Here is a 20,577-nt window from a genome sequence, read left to right on the forward strand (position 1 = left end):
GGTCACAAAACAACACAGGCACAAATTACAGGTGTACTGTGTGTGTACCACATGTGTACTGTGTGTGTACTGTGTGTGTACTGTGTGTGTACTGCCTGACCTGTACAACATGTGGGAAGCTGTTTGTCTTTTGTTGCTGTTTGATCAAAAGGCCACATGGAGGACTTTGCTTTTGTGCTGCGAGAGGAGGAACTTCTGTTTTCAATGTAAAATAATAATAATAATAATAATAATAATGATGATGATGATAAAAGCTCAATTATCATCCTTTAAAAACAAACAGAAGTCACCGTTAACAAAACTGCAGCCTGATTTACAGCAGATTCACGTTCAGCAGGATTCGTGTTCATGAAAACTGTTTTATAATTAAAGCCAACAAAAAAAAATGTAACCAAGTAATCCCCGACAATGTAACTATAATCTAATTACACATTTTTTCAAACGTAATCTGGGCTGATTGTGCTTATCATCTTGTCCTGATTACATGTAGTCATTACTACACAAACCTGATAAGAGTAATAATATCACTGTGTGAAAAATACACTCACATTAATGTTTTTAAAGTACTCTGATACACTTTAAAAACAAGTCCTGCATTTATAAGATTACATAAATTAAAGTACTGAGGTGTTATCCAGTTTTCTGAATATTTTGAGTAGCATAGAGGTGAGCAGTGCTATCGTGTTGCAGCTGGTCAGAGTGAAGCTAACTGTGGCTACTTTCTTCTGTTAAATACATCACATACAACAAGATAATCATATATCTGTTCATCTGCTTTGTGACTGTAAAAGAGTATAAAAGTACAAAGTAGTTAATTACCTCTAAATTGTACTTAAGTACAGCAGAGCTTTAAGTAAATAGTTTGTTCCCAGGATGGAAACAACAACAATCAATCATCTTAATAAATGAACATGTTTCTGTTGGGTATGAGTGATGCAGCTGCTGTAAGTCTTCTCTGTTTTTATGTACAGAAGGTGCAAACGTATCAACAAATTACTGATTAAATGTGCAGCATTTGAGTACTGGAGTATCACTGGAGCATCGACTGTTTGCAGAGTCCTCACAGATAAACGGGGTTATTATCACCTGGACGTGAAACCCTGGGGGGCACTGACAAGACCTGATCTGACTTTTAATAAAAAAAGAAAAATATCAAGCCGACATCCCGGCCTGAGCTCAGTCTGTGTGTTTCATTGTGTGCCTGCATGTCTGGGAAGGCGAGGAAGTCATCCGCCGCCCAAAGTATCAGCTTCTGTGACCACAGATAGCACCTGGACTTTGTTGAACACGCTATTTACATATCAAACAGCCCGCCGGCTGTTGTCGCGCCCAGCATGGAAGACACAGACAGGAAAGAAGGGGCATTTCCTCAAGAAAAAAAAAAAAAATAATATATATATATATAAACGAAACAAGGAAGTGAAAAGAGTTATAACGGGAGGCGGGCGAACTGTGTGGAGCTTCGTTTACTGATAAACAGCCCAGGCCTTTATAGTGTTACAATAAACCGGCAGACCTGGACACAAACACACACAAACAGGGCAGTGGAGACAAGTTGTATAAAGTTTGGCTGGATTTTCAGAGGGTTTGGGGAGAAGAGATAGAGAAGGGAGAATAAGGGAGGAAGGGGGGGAGGGGGGCCGATGGAGGGGAGGCGAAGCCGAGCGTACACTTGACACTCAGCTAATGGTAAATCCTCAGCTTTATACTGTAATTTACTGCAGAGCCTTCGGGCCAAACTGCCTTTGAAGTGCTCCGAAATGTCAAATCAATTATTACTTAAATGAAAAAAAGGAATTCAATTTACGCGTTTCATGATAATCGGTAACATTTCATGATATATTAAAAAAATGTAAAAAAATAAAAGCAAAGCAATTTGAGACGATTTGAGCCCCGACTCCGTTTTCCAGCGCGTTTCTCTTCTATTCTTCCTACTCAGATATGCTGATTGGAACATAAAGTTGTTGATGATTGCGTCTTTTCTTCGTCTTCTCCGTTCTCGTGTCATCGTGATCGCAGAGTAAGGAAAATCAATTTGGCGGTATAATACTCTTCATCAATTGGCACTGGGCGATAATGATGTTCTACACCTGTGAGTGTGTGTGAGTGTGTGTGTTGGGAAGAGTAGCGTGGAACAATACGCCTTCTTCATGATTCATTACGTTCTAATGTCGCTGTGTGAATAAAGACGGCACAGGCCCGCTGAATTACACACTCCTCACGCTAATGGCTCTGCAAAATAGGCCAAAGCAGCACGCACGCCACCGCCACCGTCCCCCTCCCCCTCCTCGCCACGCTGCTCTTTGTTCATGGACAGGTAGAGCAGACGAGCCATGAAGTGTGCAGCTTTTCTCGGCGACATGCTGCCGATCACAATGTCGCCGGTAACGTCTGTATCAGCACACTGTGGCTTGTGCGAGCGGCCTCATCGCCCTCCGCCTGTAGATGAGACTTTTGATCTTTCCACCATCAGCTCTTTAGGAGCTTTGAGTGAAAAGGGCGGTAAAAGGGGCAGTTCACCGAAATTATAAAAAGTGAAAAACACCCTTTTCAGTGTGCCCTGCTGGCGCTCAGCCGTGCAGATGTTTCAGGGTTTCTGCTGCAATCACAATCCGAAGGACGTGATTTTGACTTGTGGGGTCTGAAGAACTAAAATCATGCATTTGAACACTCAACACAATATGTTTTCTAGAAGCATGCAAGCTGCTCAATAATGCAGATAATCGACCATTTGAAGGTCTGCGTACTGGGTGATACTTTCACCAGTTTGCGGTTTTAATCTTTTGTTAATACTTTTGTTTTCAACAGTCGGTGTTTTCTGTTATGTTTTATATATAAAAGATGGTAGCACCACAAAACAGAAAACGCCAGACGGATACAAAACGACCACGTCAACAAAACAGTAAATCAGCTGATGCGGTGGGAGATGAAGAAGGCGCTCTTCTCGCGACAGAAACGAACTCACGCAGTGTTACATCAACTTCAGCCTAACCACTTCAACCCTTCGGACAGAAACTGTGCCAAAATACTTTTAAGTAAAGACATCCTGAAACATTCACGGCGCCGGTCACACGCCAAGTGACGCCAAAACTACATACGGTGCGACTTGCTGAGACATGCAAGGACTCTGCCACAAAACTAAAGAATAACGGGTGGGAAAGACGGTTCAAGAGGCTAATCAGGTGAGAGCAAAGACGCAAAAATCACGATATCACGAGTCGGGCTCATTACCGAGCCGATCACTGATCTTTAATAAAAGGTTACACTCGGCCTCGTGCTATTGGCTCTGCCCTGGCAGGAAGGCGACCAGCCTCAGTGACTCCTGGCCTGAGTCAGCTGTCGACTGGATGGAGGAGGTGGGGGTAAAGGGTTTCAGAACAAAAAGTTGGTAAGGAGGAGGAAAGAGGAAAAAGGGCAGACAGACGCACTGCCAAGCGCCCACATCTCTCGCTCTCTGTTCCCTCCCTTTGTGCACCGTGTGGAATAACATACCTTTTCTTCCCTCCTCCCCTTCCTCCCTGTAAAGCGATCAGGGTCCCTGATAGTGATGTCGATTACAAAACCACAGGAGCAGCCTCCCCACCAAAACAAAGTGTTTTTCAGCTCCTGTTTTTTCAGGGCCTGGCGCCACCCGGAGTACCATAAACAATAAACACGGGCCAACGCCAGGCCGCGCTGCGCTTTTTCCTACCTGATTCACTTCAGGGCGGCGTAAACACATCATCGCAGGTACAGAGTGTCATTGTGAGCGGTTGGCAGAGCGTGCAGGACTGAGTGACAGCCATAAGTCACTTCCTGTGAACTTCTCATCACGCACACACCGACTGTCTCTGCGTCTCTTATCGACCTCACCTGCCCTTTGTTTCCACAACCTCAGGTCTGTATAAAGAAAAACAAACACTTTTACAAGCATGTGTGTGCTACCTTTTGTTGAATCGAGTGTTAAACAAGCGTCCTTTCCATTTCCCTTATCTTTACATCTGGCCTGCTCACAGCCCCGGCTTGCGTCGAAGCAGTTCTGTTAAACGGTGGACTCGTAGCAAATTGACTATTACTTCAAAGTGGCCTGTGATTATGTCCCTGAGTGATTAAGGGGGCTGTTAAGAGGGAGCCACTTGAGCATTGCCAGTGAACCCATGAAGGAATGCCGGCTCGGTGCCGACCGGCGAGGGGAAAACGCCGCCAGAGACGCACAAATCCCACAAAGGCAACGGCCATGCAGAGCTGCAAAGAACTCTGGGCGGAGGAGCAGGGAAAACAGAAAAAAGGAAGTGAGAAGACTTGGAAAGAAGCTGCACGTAGCTGAGAGTCAGTAAGAGGTGTCAAAGGGATGAAATGAAAGATTCGGATCTACAAGAAAACTGAGAGAAATTAGAAATATGTGAAATAGAAATGTTATGATGTGCAGATGCACACGTACACACTCAACGCAGGGTGCACTCAGGGCGGCAAAATCATTAGCTAAGCACATCAGGGGACAAGACCTCCAAACACTTCCATTACATTCCAATTGTTACCAGATTTTCCAACTTTTCAGCACCAAACTGTTCTTGTTTGCCCTTTTTCCCCTTCATCTCCACATCAAACGGACAATAGAGACAAGCAGAAAGCAGAGGAAGAGGAGGAGGAGGAAGAGGAGGAGGAGGAGGAGGGATGAAAGACATGGAGGCAGAGAGACTCTGGCAGCAGAGACCCGGGGAGAGAGGCCCCAAACGCTCGTTTTAGTGGGAATAATAAGCTTCTATCTCAGGCAATTAAGTCTGCATTCGATTCTTATCTCAGAGCAGAGGTCCACTGTGCCATCTAAAGAAAATGTTTGCGTTTGAAAAACTCCATCACATAAACAAGATAAGGGGGGGAACACGTATGCGTGCCGCCTATCGCATCCAACCTCGGCTTTGTTCTTGGAGGGATAAGTGACTCTGAAGCAGGTTTTCTGGACCGGCTAATGTCCTCCATCTCCCTCTGCTACCAATACGCTCCACATGCTGCAGGTTTACAGCCACGGAAACAGAAAATAATAAGACGAGAGCAAATATGGCCAATATTACAGCAAGCTGATGCAGCGTGCCAACATCTTAAAATTTGTCCACGTTCAAAACTAAAACCGAGAAAGCCATCGTAAGTTGACTTGCAAGCCAAAAGTCTGTTGTCAAAAAACTGTTGTTTCGGCAGTAATTATATGAGCATATTTGAATTCAAAAAAGGTCATTTACAATCTGTGGTTCTCAACTTTTTTACCTTGTATAAAATGAAACAGTGAAATTTAAATTAAAAAGAAAAATGGGGGAAAAAACCCTGAAACATCTGGAACTTTAGTTTTCCTTCGTTCTTACTGAGGACCCTCAGATTTATCTTGTGACCCTTTTAGGGGTCCCGACCCCCATGTTGGGAACAAGTAATTCAAATGCAGTTGAAACAACGGTCATATGTGACCTAGATATCTAAGAGTACGTTCACTTTCCAGCTTCATTTTGTCCTGCACATACTTATTGCAAAGTGATAATTGCTAAAATACTCAGTAATACTAAGTATTTATTAGTAAGGAAACTCAAGAGGGAAGAAAACCTTTAAATGTACAAATAATAAAAAATCTTTTAAAAGTAGAATAATTTGTGAAAAGAGCCAAATTAAAAGCCGGCTGACATCCAGTACACATCAGAGTAACTCTAACGAATATTTTTATGACTCATAACTATATACCATACAGTAACATTACAGTAAGGTTGTCAGAACTAATGAGGTACTTATACTTTTTCAATACCACATGTTTAAATCTATACAATATCCACATTTGATAGCATCGCCAGTCCCGAAACTTTAAGAATTAGATATTTTTTTGAAGTAATTTTGTTATTAGTATTTTATCCTTCTTATAAATTCTGGTGTCAAGACAAGCTGGCTGTGCAGTACAGCCACATAACTACACACATCATCCTGCAGTGCGGGTCAGCTGAGTGTCAGTCACATGGCCTGATGACTGAAGATAATGGTTTTCACTATCTGTGCAGACACCAAAGCGACAACATGAACGTGTCTTCATTCCTGACAGTTTTTCTTCGTGTGTCACAGTGGCTCCATCAGCAGGTCACATCTGCTGCTTTGTGTGCACTCGGGTCGTGAACCGAACCGCCGCCGTCACAGGTCACACATTCAGTCCTGAAATACAGCATTTCAGACCGACAGGACAGTACAGTTACACAAGCCGGTCGCATCTGCGCGCACATACAGTACAGGGGCGTGTACTCGTACTCACTGTGTTTGTATGTTTGTTTCTTTAACTGGAAGAAAACTGATTTGACTTGAAGCAGCTGGAAAACATCATCATTTTAGTCATTTTTCAAACAGAAATTCTAAAAATGTGAGAATTTGTTGCTTTTCTTTGTCTTATGACAGGAAATTGAAAATCTTTGGAGATTCTGAAGACGTCGTCATGTTAACGTGACCTGCAGTCCGAATTTCCTCTTGAGGAGTTCCTAAAGTTACAAAACACTTAATGTGTATTTTACATTTTGGTAAACGTCCTTTGTTAGATCTATGGGATGTGAACATCAGTGTGAAGATCAGTCTGCCATGACATCAGATTTAATCAAAGACCAAAATTAAAGCAACTGACCATCTAAAAAAAATAGACTTATTTGAAAAAAAAAATATTGTATTGTAAAATAAAAGTTAATTTAAAATAATAGCTGTGTAAAACAAAAAAAACATTTTATGTTTTTTTTTTAAACTTACAAATATAAATATATTTAGCATTGCCAAATGTGACCCCAAAACTGTCAATGCGATACCCTGCAAATAAGAAGCTCCTGGCCCCTCTAAGTGTTTCTGTGGACGTGTTAGGTGGCCTGAAGTGGACCGGACCAGCCTCTTTTCTTTCTGTGTTGTTGTTTTTCCTACAGGTCGGCCCCTCTGACGCTGAGAGCCAGCGCCACCGAGGGGTCACGACCCCGGCCTGAGTGTCTCAGAGGTCACGGGGTCGGGTCAGTCGGAGGGGAATGTTAACCAAAGCATCAGAGTTTATTTGTTTAATTTACGGTTGAACCTCGGTGTCTGCCTCTGATCAAGATGACTGCGGATTACTAGAAGAGGAGGAGGGCGAGACGGAGGGAAAACCGAAGGAGAGAGAGACAGAGGGACTACTGCTTCAAATTAGGCTGTAAAAATAATCCAGCGTTACCTCAGCTAAGCATCGTACTTTAAACTTATTGTCAAAAGTCAAATAAGCTTGACAAACCACAAAAACAGTGCGGGGCCGTGCAGGCGAATGAGGCTGCAATTCACACGAAGGTCAGGAAAAGTTTTCTCCTCAAAAACCACTTTTTCTATTTCCTCTCTCATTCAGTCTGCTGGACCGCTCACAAACGGCGAGGACGAGACAAGCGTCCAATTCATAAACACTGATCTGATCTGAAAAGCTCGGGGACGGACGAGTCGTCCAGATTTTCACCCAATATTAAACTTCCTTTAATGTCTTCATGAGGGTTTGATGATTTTGACTGCAAGCTGCCAGCAGACCCTCTTTAGGTTGAACACTTATCATATGGAATAAAAATTTATGTTTTTTCTTATGTACTTTTTCCTCAGAAATGGTGAAAATCTGCTGTTTTGATACGTGTTTGAACATGCAAACTATGACCCATCTTGTCACAAACATATTATTGAACTGCACCAAATCAGGTTAATAAAAAGTGCCATGTTTATGCAGATAGCTGATCTAAAATTAAAACAGCCTCTGCAGCTGGTTTAGTGTTTTAACAGACTGAAAACATTTCCAGACTTTCTCATGAGAAGACTTTAAAATGTAAATTGTAAAGCTGAAATATATTTTGTTACATGCATAAAAAATTTTAGGACGAAAAAAATTATTTTCTTCAGTTCACAAAAAGTTAAAAGTCCACATTCAAAATCTTACTACACCAAATGACCCCATTTATCACATTATCTGTCCTAAAAATCTTGTTTTGCTGTCCAGTCAGAATATTTCAACCTGTATTTAATTAAAATGTGTTGTGGAAGTATGTCTGTATATTTTTATATTGTTTATATATGTGTGTAATAAAACAATAAAAGGAGAAGGATTTCCTCATTTCTGATGTTAGGGGTGGACACCCCAACTCTTCGACAGGGGGCCAATTCTTGCAGATAGCACCTTTAAGTAAGTAGCTCTGAAGCAACAAATTTGGTCCTTATGTGTCAGGCTGTCATCAAAGCACAAGAACAAGATGGAGAACACAGCAGTTTAAACAACAAATGGCTCGATCAGCATTACATTTGAATCGTAGTATTTAAAGTTGCTGCTGGACTATAAAACTAAGGCGTATGCACACATACAAAACGTGTTTCTCATGTCCATAAATGCTGACATGATAGCTACAGTACAGCAGATTTCTAAACCAGTCAACTTTTCAGGCACAAAGGGCAAAGCTTCTGGCTCCCCGAGTCCTCACGCCACAGCAAAACCTCCAGGTGACTCTTCACCTCCTCGACGTTGGAGGCAACAATACGCTTAATTTGCTGTGCATGTACCTGTGTACCTGCAGAGGTGTGTGTGTGTGTGTGTGTGTGTGAGTGTGTGTGTCCCTGTTTTTGTGTGTGTGGTGCAATACAGCAAGAGCCCAAACAGTGCGGCGCCAGCAGTCTGCCCTTCCCTTGAGAACTTAACGGCTGAGTGCCATCAGAAAGAGAGACTGACGGGAGGGGTGAGGTGGACGAGGGAGGGAGGGAGGGTGAAGGGAGGGGTTGCTTAATAACTGGACCATGCAGGGAGGCAGGTAAAGCCTTTCAGGTGAGGTCGGTGATGCCGCTTTGCGCTTGCCAACGAAGCGGTTGAAACAGTGTGACTGGTGACTCAGGCTGACTAACACAACTACAGTTACTCAGCAGGGAGAGTTCAAAGTTCATTCTCGCGTAAATAAAATCTCAGGCACTTCCTGTCATTTCCCTCCTCCAAAAGAAACACGAATCTTTGATCTCTTACACGAGAACGTCCAGCACTTCAAAAATAAATTCACTCCACATTTCTACTTCCGAAAACCCCTCAGCGCCAAATGATAATCCTACTGTGCAATGGCAACGCAGAAGTGCTGTCTAAATTCTCATTTTAATCTGTAGAGGAGGGAAATGGATGTATGAGAGAATATGAAAATGGGGTGAACTCCAAAGCCCCCGTGCTTACTCCGTCAGAAATACATTTCTGCTGCGCTCGGCACAATCTTAATGCCAAAACATTCACCCACAGTCCTGCTGCCCCGCCACCCCCCCACCCACCCAAACCAGGTTCCACTTCGGTTCATTCTTTTTTAAAATGAAATCTTTTAATGTCATGTTTTAAAAACAAAGGAACCATAACCGGCCGGGTTCAGTCTGGAGGAGGAGGCAGGGGAGACGCGATGGAGGAGCCAAAAATGACTGAAACTCAATCTGATTATGGACTCCTTTTTGTTTTCATTGACTCAAGACTGATTCTTAAACACTTTTCACACACTAACTAGTTAGACAAATATGAAAATCCTGAAGTGAAAATATTTTTTTCTGTTCGTATACATTTTACATGAGAGGCCCACGCAGTGGATGACCTCTCCAGCTGTCTCCACAGGGGAGGGGGATTAAAGTTCCATCCTGCTCCTTCTGTATCACAACTACCAAGCTGGGGGGGGGGGTTGCATGTGTCAAGAAGGCGTCCTCCTCCTTTCTCAAAACCCAAAGTTACGCCTGTCAATATCCTTCCTTCCACTTTGATTGAAGAAGTCAAACTCTGCTGATTCAAACACACAAACCTAATAAAAACAAAAGCAGTGCTGTTCAGACGGCTCTAATTCCCTTGACAGCCTTCCAGCCAGTCCCACTTAAGGTTATTACAGGCTATAAATACACTGGTTACCAGGGCTAGAATGTCAACGCTGTTTGCCCTCGTTAAGACACATAATTACCTCATTTACATCTCGTTTCCTCCCCAAAATCGGATACCATTATGCGCCTCCGCACCGGGCTCCCCCCTCCCCCCCCTCCCCTCCACCGACGATTAGAGTCATCATCCAATCAGCTGCCGAGCTGCGCGTTGGGAAAGGAAAGGCTCCCATGAGTCAGACTGGGACAGGAGGCCAGACAGAGAAAAGGCTCATGGGAGATGAGATGTTCAGACAGGAAGTGCAAGCAAAGGATATTTCCTGCGCAGAAAGTCCTAGTGGAGCCTCCAGAGGCCACAGTAATAGAGCCGGAACGTCAGCACAGGCATGATTACACTGTGGTGGTTGGACTTTGTGTCTGTGCATGGCTACAGACATCTCATTGCTCTAATTCAGCAACTCGCATGAGACCAGGGCCAGACTAACCTGTTAGGGGGCCCTCGGGCAAATATGAGATGTGGGCACCTACTGAACCACCCCAAAAATGCTTTTATGCTCAGAAACCAACCAGAATTCTTCAGTGCCATCCTGTGCCGTACGGCAGGCAGTTTGTAGTGTAATAGTTAGACATTTTGGGAAAAACACGATGACTTTCATATCTGTATTCAGCGTGGAGTTACAGACAGCAGCTGGTTAGCTTAGCTTAGCAAAAGCCTAGTTAAAGCTCGCCTGCATGTTAGATTTAGTTTCTTCATTCTCTGTTTATTGAACAAAATACACAAAAAATATAATGTGTTGATTAGTGAGCTTTTGGTAGGTTGATATTGTTTCGGACAGAGTCAGGCTGTTTGTTCATTTTCAGTCTTAATGCTGTGCTCTTATTTAATAGACGTTCACATTCACGTATCGTAAGCGGTGAAGCTATTTCCCAAAATTAAAACCTTCTCCTTTCATCGCAGCAGAGGAAAAAGTTCGAAGCTTTCAGCCTTAAAGATACTGAGCCTCGGTGCAATGCTATGTCCCACTGTCAGTTTCAAACCAAGTATATCAGGATGAATATCAGGCTGACCCAACGGTAACCCTCAGGATCGACCGCGGAGACACGCAAACACAAAAACATCTTCATACTTAAAGACTTCACGGCAGACAAAACAACAGTATGCGGAGCGTGCAGGGAGAGATACGAGTGTGTCAGAGGACAAAATAATCTGCAGAAGAGATCGGACAGACTTCATTCCTCACATCGTTGACGGGTTCCAGCCTCTGTCTGTCCACACTGGCCGCCAAAATCCAAAATCAACAACAACAACGACAGCAGCAACGTCAGACAGAGGCAGCTTCCCTCTTCCGTCTTATCCCTCTCTCAATGCTTTCCTCCCTTTGCTGTTGCCTCCTTTCTCTTCTGTACTCCTTCATGCTCCCTCCTACAAACTATCTTTACCGGCTTACCGTTATATGGTGGGAGTCTAGTATATTGTGTGTGTGTGTGTGTGTGTGTGTGTGTGTGTGTGTTATAACGGTATTACAGCAGTTGTGTATGAAAACAGCAGATAAGAGAGCAGGATGATGAAATGTGAAGCAACAACACATGACCCAGCTTAAAGATCTTTGATAAAAACAAACACGCTATATACTGTATCTACACACACACAAACACACACACACGTCTGAATACACTTGTACACACACAAAGTATACATATATTTCAACAGATAAATACACGCAAGAACCAGGTGTTACACGCTCCCGTAGTGGATAAAAACATACATGTAGCCTGTGTTTGTGATTTTTGTGTGTGCGTGTGTGTGTGTATCTCTGCAGGTGGATGCGTGTATATGAACATGTGTACATCCATGTGTTTGTGTGCTCAGTAATAACACACAGAGGCCAGTTCAGCATTGTAAATGAAAAAGACTCGATAAGATCAGCGAGACGGGCCGAATGGCGAGCGGCGGGGTGGGGAGTGGCGGGGCTAAAGCAGGGGATCATGGGAGGAGGCGTGGAGGTGTTCACTAATTTTCACTGTTGCAAACTGTCTAAAGTCTGCCACGAAATCCAGCGGAGAGAGCTTTCGTTGTCCTTTCGAGGTTTAATGCTAATTTTTAGTGCAAAAAAGCTCATTTTGGAAACTTTAGTCCTAAAGACTAAAGGCAGCAGTGCTTGATTTCAAGCTGGATGTAATGTAGAAACCCCAAAATTTCCAAAGATAATAAATATGTCATGACGTATCTTAAAATATATATACAAGTATAATCATGATTCAGAAATTGGTTTATAAGAAGGAAAGTTTTGTCCCACACTTTGCCAGTTGCCAACAAGCTAGCATTAGCATTCGCTGTGTGCTTGCTGAAGCTTAATTTTTCGGGGCTGATTTGCATCAAGGTTTCACCAACACCCCTGCAACTTTTCAGCGGCGTGAAAAATGTTCATTTTTCTTTGTTTCGTTTCTTCGACAGTGTTCTCATTGTGGGAGCTGAGGGTTAAGGCATACAGTACAAACATTACGCATTTTTATCGTAGAGTTGCTTTTTCTCTAGTTGCAACAGTAAGAAAGTGTATAAGAGCGATCACCAACTGGCAGCCCACGGGCCACATCCTGCCCACAGAGCTTCACTGAGCTCTTACGTTTCTCAGCAGCACAAGAGCTTTTATTTTGCAGAGTCATACCAGTAGCAAACGCGTGAGTCAGTGGCAGTCTGAGTCCTGGTGTTCGGACACACAGACATCAATTGATATTAAACCTCTTTCACTCTGCAGATTTTTATTTGTCATCTTTCTTTTTCAGTCATTTGATTCTTTTCATGTGTTGACCTCAGACCAGGCCAGGCGTGTGTGTGTGTGTGTGTGTGTGTGTGTGTGTTTTATCGGTGCATTAATCAAAATCGTTTCCCTTTTGTCTCTCCTCCTCCTGTCTTCGAATTCAGCATCAGAGTGAGGAAAACACACTCACACAACACACACCAATCAGCGACTCGTTCCCTATCTGATGTGGACTTCATCATGGTGGCATATAGAGGGTCTCTGATGAATTCACACACACACACACACATCCACACACAGTGAGCCTCTTCAGTCTGATAACAGCAGTTTGGGGGGAAAGGGGAAGTTGAGGGACAGATATGTTTTTTTTTTCCGGATGGACAGGTATGGTTTTGGCCACGCTCCGCTACTCCGGGACACCTCGGTGATTGGCATGGAGGCTGGGTCGCCTCCACCACTGACAGATTATTCATATCGCCTAGTCAGGTTTCATGAAGCAATTATATGTCTTCACACTTCGCCAACTTTGGGAATGGCAGACTATAGAAACACACACTATACGGTCTCTGATGGTGGGAAATGAGGAAGAGGAAGGTGGTTTGTCAGAAGGTTCGAGCTCACATCAGGGCATTAAAGTAACAGTCATGACTAAATGTCAGTTTGAGTTCTCTCCCTCCCAGATTTCTGTAACACATTAGTGATTCGAACTTCAGACAAAAGAGTTTATGTTTGCTGTTTGAGCAACTGATGAGGAATTTGTGTGGGGAAAATACACAAGAAGTAATCTGATTTCCATCTTCTTTGTTCTTGTTTTGTTTTTTTGGAATAAACTGAATAAGATCAGGGTGAAGTTGACGTGAGCAGTGACAACCGAATGAAAAGGAAATCTCAGACGTCATCAGCAGGAATTCCAAGGAATAGTTGATGATGGGTGATGCTTACTGCTCTTGTACAAGTACCACTTGAAACTACATGTGTACCTTTAGGAGTGAGAACTACTTCCATAATTAAAAGTAAGGTGCCTCAAATGGCTTCAGTCACTTATCACTGAGTTTAGCTTTAAAGTTGGCTCAAATCATACGATTCCACACTGTTTTACAATATAAATATGGTTTAAAGCGAAAACTGTAGTTGAGAAAACAAGATCCAGCTTGTTTCAATTTAAAAATATTAATTGACTAGTGAAATATTCACTGTGGATTAGCACCATTCTGGATGTCTTGTGCATTCATGGTGCTGCACTTGCTTGTACACACAAACGGATGTTGTGTGAAGAATGAAAAAAGTCAGGTCAAAGCCTCCTCACACCTCCGCGACCTGATCTGACTACGTGATGTGGGCTGGCCACACAGATTGTTGATTACTGGAAGTTACAGAAAATAGTTGCCCACAGCCCAAGATAGTAACAGAGGCCTTGTCAACCAGTAATTTGTATTATGAATTAGGTATTCAAAGTATAAAAATTAAATCAGGGACTGTACCCTAAATATGACACTATAGCCGGCACCACTAAAGCTCACTAATTAACACTTTACATCTCATTTGTTTAATCTGTACACCATATTGATATATCAGTAGCTGATCAGTAACCTCCTGGAGTCTTTGCTTGCTTCCTAGAAAGCCTTGAACTAATGACAAGACCTTAAGAAAGGGTCAAATTTATTTTTTTATAGTGGAATAAATGTTGCCAAAGAAATAAATTTCCACTACTTGCAAATGTTCTACCAACCCCATCATGTAGCCAAAGGTTAAACAGTCATAACTTGCCTTTATGTTTCATCGGAGGGAGTGATTCAACAGAATTGTCCTCCGATTACTCAACCACTACTGCAGAAAATCTGTAGAGCTTGACAGCCTGTGAAAACACTCCTAAGCTGCTGAAAGATGGGGGCTTCATTGGCAGTGCCAACGCACACCTTCCAGTTAAAAGAAACGATAAAAATGAACTAAACACATACACACATTAACCGGAGTTGTAACACACAGTTGATGCCTCTGTCACCTGTTCCGTTAATGACATCATGAGAAACTGCATAAACACTGACAGAGCTGGCTTTAGCAGAGTGATGTTTCTCCTCTTCCTCACACACACACACACACACACACACACACACTAAAGTGTGCGCAGCCCCCGGTTCTCACACCATCAGCTGTGACCTGGTTAGCTTTAAGCCGGTGTTTGAGCCTGGCCCTTAGTTGAGGTTGGCTGCTCAGACAGGGCAACAGTTTGCACTCACACACAGAAACACACACACACTGGCCACTGTGGCTAATTGAATGGCCAGGGCAGGAGGTCCAGGTCTTTATGCTCAGGGAGAGGAGCCATGAATATTTCTGTTTCATTTGGACTTCGCACACCGAGGCAGTGGGAAAAGGTGAATGAGTGTGGGAACGAGCAGCTACAGGCTCTGAATATTTACCTTCCTAAAAGCTTTTGCAGGGCGAGAGTACTCGTGTTGCAGAAAGCAAGATGAAGACGATGCGGTGTGTTCGAATGAATAAAACTGTTTGATTAGTACCACATTGGCTGTCTGTGGGAGCTCTAAAACTGAACTAATTATTGTTATCATGGTTGTTGTTGTTTCATTTATGAAATTATAACAAAAACAACAAAATTACATATTAGCAGATATAATTATTAACTAATATCCTAATGATTGTAAGAAGCATTTTAGAATGAATGCCCACATTTTTAATTCAACAGACTACGCTGTACCCTGAATGCACGTATGTAATAAACAAAACTGCCTGGAAAATTCAGTGGGTTAGTTTTAATTGTGCATGACACATGGTTCCCGTGTACCAATATGGCTGTCATGCTGACGTCTCACTCTGATGATCAACAGGTGACATCTACATGCACGCTTCAAATCTCTGATTTGTTTCATCAGTCTTCACAGTCATCGAGGGACAGAAGCTTTGTTTCTACATGAATAAACACACCATACTTTCTACTTCTTGGGTTGGTCCAACAGCTGTGATTGGCCAGATGATTGCGCAATCGATCTCATGTGAACACTAGTTTTCATATATGGGAAACTCATTCTCTGAACTAATTTTTTTTTTTTTCTAATTTTAGTTTTGTTTCATCAATGGACATCACAGGAAGAAGTTTAGTGGGGGTTGGAAGGTTTCAGTGAAAGTGCGAGTGTCACAACACCCACAACACCAGCGAGTGTGACGAGCTCTCTGCTAGTGAAAAATGTCTGATTTAATGGGTTTTCAGCTCAGGCTTGAGGCGATCCATAGCTTCAATCGAGAAATACAGCGTGTATGTGCTGGTTCAACCAGAGTATCAGCTCATGCACGGCAACATTTTCATTCACGTGTATGTTTTGTGCGTTTGTGTTGCTTGCATGCAAAAGGAAAGGAAGAAAAAGGAGAGAAACCAGAGAGAGAGAAAAAATGGAGCCTTGGAGAAGCAAAATGAAACCTCAGAGCAGGAGATGACGGAGAGTTGAGAGGATGGCGGCAGAGAGACGGAGAATCAGAGGAGCAGGAAGGAGGAGAAGGAAGATTGAGATGGAGTGATGAGAGTGAGAAAAGGGAGAGTCGGCTCCATTTGATGCAACATGTTTGCTGATGCTCAGCATTCGCATAAGTCATGTCAGATTATGAATTCAGTGGATGAGTCACTGCATCACACACACACACACACACATACACACAAACGCAATAAATATCAGATGCTGGCCAGCAATGCTGCTCTGTTATCCTGAAAAGAATTTTATCTTTAAAGGTTTAAGAGGTTTGGGCATCACATGACGTAAACGCTGATTTAGACATTTTTCTACCCCTACAAGGATTAAAATTGCTCAATTTTCTAGTTTAAAATTATGTGAAAAATAATTTTAGGGTGTAAGAAAGGTAAAGCTTAAGCACCATATATTTTCAGTCACCTTGTCCAAATTTAAAGGGGAATTCTGGTATTTTTAAAACTTGGCCCTGTACATGCAGACATATGTTGGTGCATGTATTCATACACACCAAAAGTTTTGGAATTCATCCAGTAGACTGACTCAGCTGGCTGCAATGGCTGCAATCATTTGAGGCAACTCCAATCGTCAATGTAACGTCCATTAAAAGTGTTTTCTTTTTTTTGCTTTCACAGGCTGAGATTGTGACTCTGAGTGTCTGACAACCTCACAGAAAGCATCCCTGAACAGAGAAACCTTTTTCTTAAAGAGTAAAATTTTTATTTATTTTTTTTAGCAGAAACACAAGACTTGCTCAGGGCGAAGTCAGTTGTTGCAGGAACAGTGAAGATGTGATTCAGAGCTGGAGAGAAATGCCAGCAGGAATTTATTTCCAAAGTCATGGCCCATAGTCAAAAATACCAGAATTCCCCTTTAAATGTATCCAGACACACACACACAAACACAAACACACATAGAGACAGTATACCACTCAGGAAAAACACACACCTCTGCCTCACACTGAGACAGAGTTGCTCAAAATCATTTCCCCTTGATGAAACATGCCTCATTTTTAAAACGAAAAAAGCAGTCAACAAATAAAGCGTTGACTAAATGCTTCATACATAAGTGGCTGTGAATGCCTTAAGTCTCCACACACAAACATCACTATGTCTGACAGACACAACAGCCATCTTCTAATTCATAAGCAAATACTCCATAATGGCTCTCATAAGGGCGAGGAGGAGCAGCTCCAATTATGGCGCAAACACACACACACACACAGATACAAATAAACACACATAAGTAAGGGGGAAGTGAGCATCATTAGAGCAGGACTCGGCTGGAGCCAGACGCTAAGAGTTGAACGTGGCCTGTTTAAACAGTTACTCAATGTATGACTCAGAATGAGACCAACACCAAAAGACACTATCGCCTCTCATACATCCCCTATTGTAGTATTACTGCTATTATTAATAATGATAATGATAATATATAAGCTTTAACATTGGCATACTAACAACTGTATTAGCTAACTGCTAACATTAGCATTAGAAGTATTACAATTGTAGTATACAATTACTATTCGGAGTAATACTAATGGTGACACTACTGGATAATCTTTAGAATTAGCATTAGCATAATAATGTGTATTAGCTTGCTACTGATATTGGTATCACCATTAGCAGTACAGTGCTTGTATTAGCATTAGCATCAAAATCATGATGTTGATGAATAGTGTGACATGGTTGCTACAGCAACAAATGAGATACTGCCAGCAATATCTCAGTTTTGACTGTGACAGCTGTCTTAAAATGACAAGCTTTCCAGCTGTTATCACGTGAGCCCTCAGACGTCGAGATCGGCTAAACCCTCCTCAGACGTGAGCAACGGGACACGCTGACCACGAAGCTGTCAGCGGCTGTCGTTTCTCAGACACTGCATTTTAGTTTGTTAGCTTTGCTAGCCTAAGTGCACACAGATGTGTTTTGACGGATAGAATTTTCTTGAAAACGTGCAATTTTAATAACACGCACTGCAGTGTGGTCGAGGCTGATGCAGCGTAGGAGCTGCAGTGGACATGCAAGGGGAGGGGGGTGTGTGAGGGGTGACAGCAGTTTGGAGGGTGAGACAGGGGGTGAGGGAGCAGTTACAGGGGTGAGGCAGAAGGCAGAAGGGTAAGGAGGGTGAGACAGGGGGCTCAAACAGCATTTAGGAGGGTGAGACTGAGGTTGGGAGGGTTGAAATTGTTAGTTTAGCTCCCACTGGCTATATTTTCCCTCCCCAGGGCCTATTTTACATACTTTTCTCTCAGACCCAATAAACAAACAAGGAGCACAATTAGTGCTGTGCATGGCATGTCTGTGTGTGTGTGTGTGTGTGTGTGTGTGTGTGTGTGTGTGTGTGGATGTGTATTCCCGTAGTTGTGGAGACAAAAACCTGTTTACACATTGTGAGGATCCGCCTTCCTTATGGGGACAAAATGCAAGTACCCACAACGTAAATCATTAAACACTGGGGTGCTTTTTGGGTTGCTTTAAGGTTAGGTTGAAGTTAGGGTTAGGATTAGGAAAGTAGTGTTTATTGTTATGGTGAAGTGGTGGTTAAGCCTCCAGGAAATGAATGTAAGTCTACGTAATGTCCCCAAAAGTGACAGAAACACGACTGTGTGTGTGAATTAAAAGCGTGGGAGCAAACAAAAATGATTTTCTGTCTAAAAAATTGAGTTATGTGGACATACACAACCACACACATGAGGCGATGCATGTCCTCACACATACACACACACACACACACACTAAACATAATTTCTCCTAACAGTCTAATATGGTTCATTTTCAGCTATCAAAACACACATGAAAAGAGTGTTAACGCTGTCAACAAGCGAGCATGGGATGTGGAACCGTCGTTTTCATTCTCAATATGTCAAGGTTAGGGTGTATTCCAGCAGAGGGAGAGGGGGGAGAGAGGGTGAGAGAGGGAGAGGGAGAGAGAGAGAGAGGGTTAGAGGGGGAAGGAGTGTCGTTCTCCATCCTCTGCTCTCCAGAGAATCCCATCATGAAACGCCAAAGCACAAAGAGCTCAGAGCCTTCGACTGAAACCGAGGGACCTTCTTTTTTTTAATCCAAAGGCGGAGAGCATGGCTGGGGCAACAGCGCCACCCAGCACGCCGCTGCGGGTACTACACCTCCTCTTCCCTCCTCCTCCTCTCAATGCTGACCTGCCTGTCTCCATATTAAAAATCCCACATTTATTCAATGATCAAAATGAGCGACGGCGAAGCAATTCAAGTCAAATCCTCAACCGTTTTTTTTTTTTTTTTTTTTGAGGAACCCCTCACACACACACACACACACACACACACACACACACACACACACACACACACACACACACACACACACACACACACAAACACAAACGAGAGGTAATCAAAGCCCCAGCTTTCTTTCTGTGTGGGAATCTAACCCTGAATGGGCTACACCAACCTCAGAGCCAAGCATGCACAAGCACACACACAAAAATCAAACTAATTACAATTTGTCCTTTCTCTTTTGTCCTTTTCACTGTGCTCCCTTTTAATTCCCACCAAGAACACACTAAAAAAGGGGGGGGGGGTGTATGTGAGGAGTATGGCAGCAGCTGGGTGGGGGGATGTGGGGTGTACTGAGGGATTTTCCAAAGTGGCACAGTAAAATAACACACTGGAGTGTATATCGGCTTCCACTCTCCCTCATTTAAATAAGCGCCAACACTGATTTTCTAACAAAAATACAGTACTAGTATAATAACAATGAAATAAGACCCTGTGAAAACTCGCAGCCTGCAGCAAGTATTTAAAATATCATTTAAAAAGGGCTGATCTGTAATTCAGAGCGGATATGGTATCAGACAGCGTGCTTGTCATTCCCGGCTATAATCTCCACTACGCTGAGAAACACACTGTCTGCTGGCAGCAGTGGAGAGACGGAGGAAGAACAGGGAGGAGGAGGAAGAAGAAGAAGAAGAAGGAGGAGGAGGAGAAAGGAGGGAGGGGACGGTTTCACTACTTTGTTTTTCCTTCTCCTCGAGGTGTCGTTCGTTCGTCTGCTATCTGCGGCAAAATCTCAGGACCTGCTTTTATTTTATTTTATTTTAAGAGGAATCGAGATCGAGGAGGTGAAAAATGAAAGGCTGATGATGGAGAGATGAACTGCGAGGAGGAGAGGAAAGCCTGAGCCGATTTGTTAATTAAAGGAAAATTAATAACCACTAATAATTGGAGTTTTTGATCACGTGATCCTCCTCATGTAAGATCCATTTCCATATCTGAGCATTTTAAGAACTCGTTGGCTGAGAAGTTAGGCTTAAAAGTTCATTTTCACAAGGCACACTTCGCTGGTCTGAAGCTTTCGATCATATCGCACACAGTGTAATTATTGAATAATAAAAGAGATCAATAATTAATCACTTGTTCTGGCATGTCAAGCATCAGCTGGGGAGGCCTGATGGACAGATGAGGTGAGACAAACAGGCAGGAGGAGACAGACTTCAGATAAGGATGATAAACACAC

The sequence above is a fragment of the Scatophagus argus genome, chromosome 22 (assembly GCF_020382885.2).
Source record: "Scatophagus argus isolate fScaArg1 chromosome 22, fScaArg1.pri, whole genome shotgun sequence".
NCBI lineage: Eukaryota > Metazoa > Chordata > Actinopteri > Scatophagidae > Scatophagus > Scatophagus argus.